The 11142-nt window shown below is 39.4% G+C and overlaps 1 non-coding gene across 1 annotated transcript; it reads left to right on the top strand.

Moving 5' to 3' along the window:
• Positions 1-8: 8 nt before the first annotated feature.
• LOC113590380 (uncharacterized) lies at positions 9-3505 on the top strand. The gene is made up of 5 exons (XR_014118702.1): positions 9-138; positions 1113-1224; positions 2143-2465; positions 2665-2854; positions 3159-3505. It is a non-coding gene; the product is annotated as an uncharacterized LOC113590380 (transcript).
• Positions 3506-11142: the final 7637 nt, after the last annotated feature.

An 11142-nucleotide genomic window follows, 5' to 3' on the forward strand; every position in this document is an offset into this window, starting at 1 on the left:
GTCAATATGGCGGAGAATGATGACGAAAGAGATGGCGCGGCTGACGTCAGAGGCGACGTCACAATGCCAATGTGAGCCTGGCTCTGATTGAAGTGTCTATAGCTCCGCCTCTTGCGCTTGGTGTGGTTTAGGCTTATGGTAAGGCTTGATTTTTTAAAATTTATTTATTTAAAAAAAAAAAAGATAAGATAAACGTAAAACATGGATTGGTATATAACCCACTGGTGGATTGCTATATAGCCCACTGGTGTGTTATTAGGACGACTCTGTATAATTCCAGTTTCAATAAGGCATGCTTAAGGAATGGTCCTTGATTTCATAATTTGTTCACTTGATTGAATAAATCACGTCCCAACTGGCGCTTGTCCTTAATTTTACTAGTGTCTCTTTTTATAACTACGTGACATTTCAGAAATATATGATATTTCTTGCATAGAAGACTGAACGACTGGCACAATACAGGATAGAGTACAATACCATTATACATTATTAATTATGCAACATTACAACATTAGTGCTTATTATTAGTTGATATATTTGACAAGCATTAAGCGCTCTGGGCCTAGTTTTGTTGATCAAATAGTGTAATAGTAACTGTATAGAACAAAAGGCCATCTCTAACATGTAGAAGTGAATTATTTCTGTCTACTATGATTCTGTAGATTGAGTAATTAATCTTCATCCCTAATAAATTCTAATAATAAATTCTACAGATGTGAATCTCATAACACACACAGGCCTACATTTGTAAGAAGATCCTTTCCGAACAAAGACCTTTTTGACTAAAAACAGTTTTCATTTAAAAGTCAGCAACAAAATGGGGCTTTGAATGATTAGGAGACATGGACTATTTTGGTCATTTTTTTGAATACTTCTGATTTTGCCTTTATATACCACCTTAAATTATGTTTACTGTACCAATGTTTGCAAATGTTTGCATATGTGCATATGTAAATGTAAAACTGAGGTAAAATGAAACTGTGTTAATGTATGTTGGCTCTACTTGGTTTCTCAGCAGCAAAAATAAAGAAAAAAGAAAGAAAGAAAAAGCGTTGAAAGTGTTTAAGCGTTGAAAGCGTTGAAAGTGTTGAAAGCGTGTGCTTTTTCCACAGCGTGACCGCAATGACTGTGTTTGTACGCTGTGACATCTTGAACCAGTCATGTGATTTGATCATGCCAGCATGATCGGCGCCTCCAGACGGCTGCACATAGAAAACTAACCAGGTCTGTAACACCACATTTTTTAGAATACACATTATACAGTAATTTATTTTTTTTTACATAAATATACTAATATGAACAACAATAACACAAAATAATGTGTGCATTTGCTCTTATTCAAAATATTAAAATTTACCATCTGGATGAATTATATAGCATTTTTTCTACTACTTGCATTATTTGTCTATAGGTAATTCTTTAATTAGCCCTGTTGCCTGGGTCTTGGGTCAATGACAGTGGGAACAGTGGAAACCCCAAACCCTCTTTTGTGTGCTTAATTTTCATGTTCAGGAGAAACAGCAGGTCTGATAAGAGATAAGAGAACTGATAAGCTGATAAGAGAACCTGCTGAACACCATCTCTCCTGCAGGTTGTTCACCCATACCCAGAAATTAATTCTCACCAGTAAACTGAGTTCAGACATTTTTTGCTTAATCTTAAACCACTCCTTAATCCCACATTTACATTTTTTACATTTGCAGCATTTAGCTGATGCTTTTATCCAAAGCAATGTACAGTTATGACTGAGTCATACTTGAGTAATTGAGGGTTAAGGGTCTTGCTCAGGGGCCCAACAGTGGCAACTTGAACCAGCAACATTCTGACTACAAGTTAAATACCTTAACCACTGAGCAACCACTGCCCCTAAACCTATTTCTAAACCTCTCCTTATTCTTATACCAGTCCTTCTGTTTGGTCCCTTTAGTGAGCTACTGAGGTCTAGAGCAACAGACTCATACATCAGGTGAAGCAAAATTATTCAAGCTGCCTTATAGTCAGTCAATCATTTAGTCAGTCAGTTTGTTGGTAGACAGGCAGCTCTCAGCAGCCGTTTAGTGTAGTTTTTGCAAATCCAGTTCATGAAATTCAGTTGTCTGCACAATTTAGATCTTCATACACAGTCTGCTGTTATCTGTGCAGAACCGTTGTAAGCAGTTATTTTAAAAACTCGCGCGGATACCTGAACAGTAATGGGCGTGGCAAAGTGGAGCATGGGCGGGGCTTCACTGGGCTTCACCTGCGCATGGCTCGCTCACACGGCAACGTCCCGGCCACTCACGCGCCCTCGAGGCGGGACGGCTCGGAATCTCGTGTCACGTCAATAGAGAAGCGCAGGAACTGCAAGAGTTTCACGAGCAGCACGGACTGAGGATACACGTCATGCACTCCCGAAGATGCTATTTGTTTGGGATTTGAACCGATACTCCAACTTTTTCTCTTGATAGCTATGGATTCACAGAAGCGTAAGTGGATTTATAAAAAACAACAACAAAAACCCAACTTGTTTAAAAAAAATACAATTTTGTTGTTGATGTTCTTGATACATAACTAAGATTAAATGAGAACTATTCTGTTAGAGTCCATTGCTTTTGCAACGCGATTATTGCATGTGTTTACGAATAGGTTGCTGGTTTTAGTAATGTGTGCTACTGTGCTCCGCAGGGACTCGGCTGGTTTCACTGTGCGCGGGCTGTGGCCATCAAATCCTTGATCGGTACATCCTGCGCGTTTCCCCAGACCTGGAGTGGCACGCGACCTGCCTGAAGTGCGTCGCGTGTCAGCGGAACTTGGACCAATCTAGCACCTGTTTCATCAAAGACGGAAAAACCTTGTGCAAAGACGACTACAGGAGGTACACGCCCTGTGCTGTGGATAGTTGTATGACTACTTAGATTTCCAGTTTTGAGGTTTTTCCCTTCACAAATCGCTAAACCGTTAAGTTTTCTTTAGGTACCATATGCGTAAGGCCATAAAATTGTCAAAAAAACATACGCAAGTTTCATAAATATAGATTTATGACAAATCTTTATATATTATTTAATGCATAATGCCAGAACATCCAAATTTAGCTAGTTAATAATATATGTAAAATGTAAAAAAAAAAAAAAGTTTGAAAAAACAAATGCGTTTTCCTTTTCCCATTTTTTTCCTTTCAGATTATACGCCATTAAATGCGCAAAATGTCATAAACCCTTCACCAGTCTCGACCACGTCATGCGCGCTCAGTTTCATGTATATCATGCCCACTGTTTTCGGTGCGAGGGCTGCGATCGACAGCTGCTGACCGGAGACGAATTTACCTTTCGCGAGGGCTCTCTGTTCTGCACCGCCAGTCACGAACTCTCAGGTTTGCTAATGGCATCTTCAGGTCACGCACTGCACCGGACTCCCCCAGAGAAGTCTGCCAAAGAGGCCGGTAAGCACACTACAAGAGCATGTTTCAATGTTTCAATGTTTCACCTCACCAGGGCTCTGTGTGGTCGAAAACTACTCTTGTGTTTGAGCTACAAGTTAGTAGGTTGTTTAATACTCAGGGAACTTTTGTGAATTATGCTATAGTAAAACCATTTTAGTATCCACTAAAATGGTTGAAAAATATTGTGATAAACACACACACACACACACACACACACACACACATATATATATATATATATAATATTATATATATATATATATATATATATATATATATATATATATGGATATATATGTACACACAAAAAAACAACATATAAATCTATAAATATAAATATTGTATATATAGTTTTATATGTTTTTGTATGTATATTTAAAAAAAAAATATATATATACACACACACACACACACACACACACACACACACACACACACACACTGCTCCATGTGTGAGTAGACAGAGCAGGTAAGGGTTGGTTGCTGGGAGAGCAGAGCAGACCTGCGAGGACGACCCGCGTGAGGACTGTCCTCAGTGAGTCCCAGCTGCACACGTTACAGGCCTGCTACAGCGCGAATCCTCGGCCTGATGCACTCGTAAAGGAGCAGCTGGTGGAGATGACCGGTCTGAGTCCGCGCGTCATCCGTGTGTGGTTCCAGAACAAGCGCTGTAAAGACAAAAAGAGAAGTGCTGTGGTGAGACACATGCAGGCAAGAGTCGAAACACATGGGCTCTTCCCAACAGCCCTTTAATTAGGGTAGCGTTATCAACTAAGATAACATTTTTATTGTTGTGATTTTAAAACAGACCATAGTTAGATGATAACATTAACACTGTCACCATTATTTATTGAACATACATTGCTTTGGTGCTCCTTCATACAGCTTGCTTTGGAAACCTAACATTCAAAAAAATTTGAATTTCTTAATACATGCAGGTTTTTCATATGAATTTGTTAAAATACGTGTTGTTCATATGAATTCCATGTCAGGTGGTGGAGGAGCTGTTTCCAGCTCTCAGCCCAGAGAGCCCAGGCGTGGATGTACTGATGAGTTCGCTGGATTTCCACAGTTTCTCTCCATGCTGGAAAATGCTAAGCAGTTTTTCTGTGTATTCGGATGCCGACTGCATGCAGGATCAGCACCTGGCCAGTGCAGCCCATGTCCAGAATTTTGGATGGGAAGATGCACCAGTTCCCAGCGAGCTGCCAGACACACCCTGCATCCTCACCAGCAATCCTGTACAGGGAAACAAATGAACTCTGATTCCATACATCTCATTCCGGAATGCTGATTCCGGAATTCTGACTCTGATTCTGGAAACCTTCAGCATCATTACAGATGTGTTCTGTGATCACTAACTGAATCCAAGCACCATTCTCAGTAGTGTTGTTATTTGTAATGAAACAGATAACACGATTAATTGATTGATGTGAGATGTGTTGATGTGCTTTTGTGCCATTTGAGACCTGCCTTGTGGCTGTTGTGTGTAATTCTCTTACAATACATTTTTTCCAGCTCCCTTTTAGTTGATTTTCAACACTTCCAAAAGATGGAAGTTTTTTTAACTCTACACTTCTTTGAAGATTTTGGTGTTTGTGTCAGAAACGTTATTTACTGTTAATTATACTATGTTGTTCTTTATCTATGGCTATTTGTATAATATTGTTATTTATTTACATTTTACTTTAGACCAGAATAAGAATCTGTTTTGTCAAGCAAGGCATTAAACTCCAGATTTATGACTGAACTGTATTAGCAAAAAAAAAATGGTAAAACATGTTTAACTTATTCTGGAAATCGAGCACATATTCGTAGACATGTTCTGTAGTTATATTGAGCAGATATTCGTAGACATGTTCGGTAGTTATATCGAGCAGATATTCGTAGACATGTTCGGTAGTTATATCGAGCAGATATTCGTAGACATGTTCGGTAGTTATATCGAGCAGATATTCGTAGACATATTTGGTAGTTATATCACACAGACAGTCTGCATGATGCTACATGTGAGATCCATGCTAAGTGGATTCACATTGTGATGACAATTATTGACCAAACCCAGGACTGTGTCCCTCACAATATACAGAGAGCATGCCCAAATATAACAAGCCCCTGCAGCATCCCAAGATCCTCTTTAAATGTTCGAAAAGAATGTAAGTACATGGGACGTTTTTGCTCTGCACTTCAGCAAACTGAAATTAAGGAACTGTGACATTGAAATGTGTGATGTGGAACGATCACGAGGAGGACGTGTACGCTGAGAAACGCGAGATTTATTAAGGACAAATCCAGTCAGAATCGTTACAACAGTCCAGGGTCAGTGAGCCAACACGTAGAGTCCGCGAATACATAATAAACCAAACACACGATGACAAACAGGGACCAGGAATAACACAGGGAAGCTAGGAATCACAAAGGCTAGAATTAACACAATGTTAGGAATCACGAACAGGGCATGGATTACAGTAACCAGCAAACACACAGGCCGCAAGGTAGGGTTTACATACACAGGGTAATGAAGACTAACAACGCACAGGTGATACAAATGAATTGAAAACAAAAACAAGAACTGGACCAAGAATGGAGAAAATGAACCAAACGACATGAGACAGGGAAACCAATCAGAGCTCAGTGAGCATTCATTTCACCTGCTGGAGTCCCTGTCCAGTAGTAACGGAACACACAGTACTCTTCTCTGATCAACTTTGTTGTTGTGCCTTCTCAACAAAGATGCGTTAAATGAGGCTCAAGTACTCAAATGCCACCTGTTAGCACCCATAAGATAAGAACCATGCTGTTGTGTTGTAAAAGCACCCAAGAAAGTTTGTAAAATTTCTCTTTCTTATGGACTGGATTCTGAATTCTTATTATAGTGTTACGATCCTCTTAAATGAGAGAAAAAGAGAGAAAAATCTTAATCCATATATTTTAGGATTAGCTAAGCATGTGAAAATCACAAGATACTTGTAGCTGTTGTGATCCCCTCTGTTCTAGCTAACATCACAGAGACAGATTTTTATTTTTCTCCATAGAAATTAATGGGATAAACACTGCATTTTGTAGCAATAAATGGGGGTCCAGTAAAATTCAGCTCTGTTAGGTTAGCTTTCTTGTTAGTACGTTTCTACTATACTCGAATATAAATGTTTTTTGTTGACTTTAACTTTTCAAATGGATACTTTTACAGCATTACATATCCTCGTATTAGTTTCGTTGCTTCAAAAAAGTAAAAGAGGCAGTTACACGTCTTCTGGTCTCTGAAGCCTCACACACTCGGGTTACCACGGCTCCAATCAGCACACGCACACTGCGTGGTTGTTACCAGTATTATTGCAGATTTGTTTCACCCCTGACTGTTCACCTTCAGAGTCACTGAAGTAGGTTATGGGGGAAATACAGCAAACAAACAAAATAACAACAACAATAATATAATGAAACAACAACAATAATAACAGCAATAATAAGTATAACTTCACCAGAATTTTACAGTGGCCTGCAACGACCTGGCGATTCCACCACACCTTCATTTGGAGCAATGCTAGACAAACTGATCTCTTATTATAAACCTGTGATTAGGTAGAATCTTAATATGATCTCATCCAGCCTTTCTAGGGTTACCTTCTTAATTATTTATGTAATTTGCATGTAATTTTCCTCATGGGTTACTTTAGTTTTTAGCTACTTTAGAGTTATTTTTGATTAAGATTTATTTCCTTAAAAAGTAAGTGTTACTATTTAAGGTGTACACCTATTACCAGAGAATTGAAATAAATGGGTTAAGCAATTTAATTAATATTATTAATATTATTATTAAATACCTTGATGGAAGGAAAAATACCAAATCTTGTGTGTCCAAGTGCAGAAGTGTCTGTGCCTGAAACCTCCTGTTTCAGCTAGATGTAAAGTGTGTGCGCTATTTAGGGTCAACAGTGCCCCCTCCTGCACTGGTGCGTTAGTGCGGTGCACACACTCCGCGTGTAAAGATGGTTCCTCATTGTACTCTGCACAGCCCTTATTCACCAAGCTTTTGTCCTCCAAATCAAACAATGAAAGAGGCACAACACTTAATGACAGCAATTCATTCACACCAAAAGAGACTCATTAATTTCTCAAATCTCTGCTTTTTGCTCTGGTAGCGTTCATCTTTGAACTCTGCGACGGGGGTTGTGAAGTTGCTCTAAAGAGTGAGAAATACGCACCGTCGGGTTTAATTGTGTTCGCCTTTGACCAGGCGAGGGGTTTCGATTAAAATGGTGATTCAAAAGAACCTACATCTGGAGGATTATTAGCATGACACAAACAAACTCAGGGTCACCTGTTTCCAGGGTGATAGGCAGAGGGAAGAAAATACATACAGAACCTTCATAGCGAGAATTCTCTTACGCCTTTGTGCTAAAACCTTTAACATCTCTTTATATTTCGGCTGTAGGCTTCCAAAAAGTGGATACCCTTAAAAGGAGAAACAGTTGGTCAGTAAGAAAAGCAAGCAACACAATTTTCTCTAAAGCGTTTTTATCCTCTGTGGCATTGAATGAAGCTGTGCATTAGATGACTGAATATCTGAGGAACAGACAGTGAGACTGGACTGGTACAGGGAGAGGGCTCATCATAACCCATTGCTACTGAAGCTACTGACAACACAGGATAGAATGAAATTTGGTCTATAAATCTGTCATGGCCTAAAGAGTGTTTATTATATTATAAACCCCTAATCCAATTTAAGATGCAATAGTTTCATGCTTTTGCTCGAAGAAAATGTGGAATTGTCATTTCGACATATGTTTCAGAGCTTCATCTTCAGAGTATCTGTCACCTTTTTTGATTTGATGTCCGATGACAGGAACTGCGCAACATCGTGTTGTCATGGCGATAATATTCTTCCACATAAAAGACAGGTGGACCTGGTGCTATAGCACTTGTCCGTGATTTATATGTTAAACAGACCTTCATGCTTCTACACGTGGGGTGGGCTTAAATTCAAAGCGGACGGGAGCTTTTTAAAAGCGCCATGTTTTCAAACACCTCATTAGCATCTCTGCCTGTGTCCCTACGTCCTTTCAGATGGAAGACACTGGTCTGGAGGAGATGAGGGGGTCCTCCCCTCATGCCGGGAACTTGAGAAGCCTCTGTGGAGAGAGAGCCTCTTTGTCCTATCAATGGCTGACAGCGCCCAGGTGGAGAAAGGCAATACCCGTGAGGTCGTGTGGCAGAAAGGAGCGTCTTTATCTCCGTGGTGCTTCAGCGGAGGAGATGGCGAACGTGAATGTGAAAAGCCTCTCGAGTCTAAATGAACGCAACATGCTTGGAAGGGATGCTAATACTGGAGTATATGCTAATTCAGAAGGATATGCTAATATTGGAGTGTATGCTAATACGTGGGCTTCATTAAGGCCATAAGGTGGGGGAAATAAGGTCAATAGCCAATCATTAGCATCTTAGATAGCATCTTAAATGAGTTGATTCATGCATGAATTACAAGGGGTGTAGCTGTTATAGTGTCTGAACAAGGATTGTCTTAAGATGGTCTGGTGTCTTAAACTGTCTCAAATCGAGCACTATACGTTATTATTCCTACACTATAGACTACGTATCTGACTATATAATATATGAATTTTTGTAGGCTTGAAACATCTCAGATCAAATGCACCTTTTGGAAATTACAAATTACCACGGGGCACTTTTTATGGCAGTTCAACCTCACCCACAACAGCACCCACAGGGTCAACACCTCTGCCGTGGAGAAACACAGTTACATCGCACCCACATTTGCACTGTGGCACTGGCACGTTCACTCATTGCGTTGGCCATTTGGAACTCTGGTGGCCCCCTCTGGTGGCCCCGCATGTGTACTACGTAGAGCAGGCTATGACTACTGAGTGCAGAAGGTTTTCCACACTTCATCTTTCTAGCTAGAACATCAGGGGATGAACATGCACTGTGTCCTGCTGCAGTTCCCAGTGTGAACATGTTTTACTAAAAGTGGCTGGTGGAGTGTGGAAGCATGTGATTGTAGACACGCCTGATGTGCCGGTTGATTGGCAGTGTCTCAGTATATGTTTAGATGCTTTTTTTCTCTACCATTGTTGTGCATCTCGATAATCAACTTTCCAAACTAAGTTATAAATGCAATGTAAAAATTGTTTTTAGTATTTCATTGCAGTTAGATTTATATATATATATATATATATATATATATATATATATATATATATATATATATATATATATATATATATATATATATATATATATATATATATATATATATATAATATTATATTACAGAACTTAGATATGTTCTGTAAGACATCTACTGCTGCTCAGCTTTGAAAATTTAATGTTTTGTTGCAGCTGCCAAATCTATGCATAAATGGTTTTGTTGTGCCCGTCTAAAATTTACTGGGCTAAATACTGTGTAATAAACAGCAGAGACCACTAGATGGCAGAGGAGAGGTTTGTAAATTCCATTCATTAGAAATTACTCATGTAAATACAGTGTTGAATATTTATATGGGCCAATTTCTGCTGATCTGCTGCCAGAGAGCCTTACATGGGTATCAGAGACATCAGAGATATCCATATCACACAAAGAATCACAAAGAAACAGTGAACACACTCTGCGTTTATAGTGCCTCAGCACTGAGGAGACAACAGAGGGAGAACAGAGAAAGAGATGCATTTTTTATATATCTGCTGACAGAATAACTGCAGAAACATTTGTAGCAGCATACATCACAGACTCGTCTGGGTATTCCCACAGTGGGTAAATAATCTCTGTCCGTGGGCCTCTTAAAGTCAACCCAGAACAATGAGAGCTCCTGCAGTTGTGTGAGAAAACGGTACAAATTCCCTCCAGTACAAAAATATACTGTGTCCAAGTTTTCCCATTCTGAATGTGTGAAATTCAGTGGAAGCTGTTCCTTGGCTGTTGAACAAGACGATGATGATGAAGATGAAGATGAAGAAGATGATGAGAAGAAGAAGAGGATGATGAAGATGAAGAAGATGATGATGATGAGGGTGGACTCTTTAAGGGTTGTTGATTTGCTTGAGTCATGATAAGTAATGAGTCTAACTGCAGAGCTGTTTGAAAGTCCCTAATGAGGGGTTTCAGAGCTCAATCTGATCTGCTCAAGGACCTGTGTACACGTGAGAGAAAAACAGAAAGAAAGAGAGAGAGAGAAAAGGAGGGATACAGAGAGAAAGAGAGAGAGAGAGAGAGAGAGAGAGAGAGGGGAGCGATAGAGAGAGATGCATGATCCCCTGAAGGTACTGAAATATGTGGTATGTAAACACAGTCCTACACACACACACACACACACACACACACACACACACACACACTTTGTCTCTGTGACCATTTTGGTAACATAGTTGTACACAATCCAAGTGAACGAGATACACAGATGTGTCTTCAAATGATTGAGACGTAAGGCACTTCCTGGACAAAATGCCCTTTAATCACGTGCCATTCTCAAACTGGTTGTAATTTAAACTCTTTAGTTCTCAGGTTTGCCACATTTGTTGTCCAAACAGCATCATATCATAACTGCTTTTTGATACTTGTTATACTGCATATTTGGGAGAGTGTGAGCGTGCTAATTAATAACTTTCTATTTAGTCATTTTAAGATAATAATTTATTTCCTGACAGCTTTACAGATACAAAAATGGAGTGATTGATGTGGATTTAGTCTCATTTGTTCTATGACCCTCAACAGT

The sequence above is a fragment of the Electrophorus electricus genome, chromosome 19 (assembly GCF_041902795.1).
Source record: "Electrophorus electricus isolate QZ-2024a chromosome 19, ASM4190279v1, whole genome shotgun sequence".
Lineage (NCBI taxonomy): Eukaryota > Metazoa > Chordata > Actinopteri > Gymnotiformes > Gymnotidae > Electrophorus > Electrophorus electricus.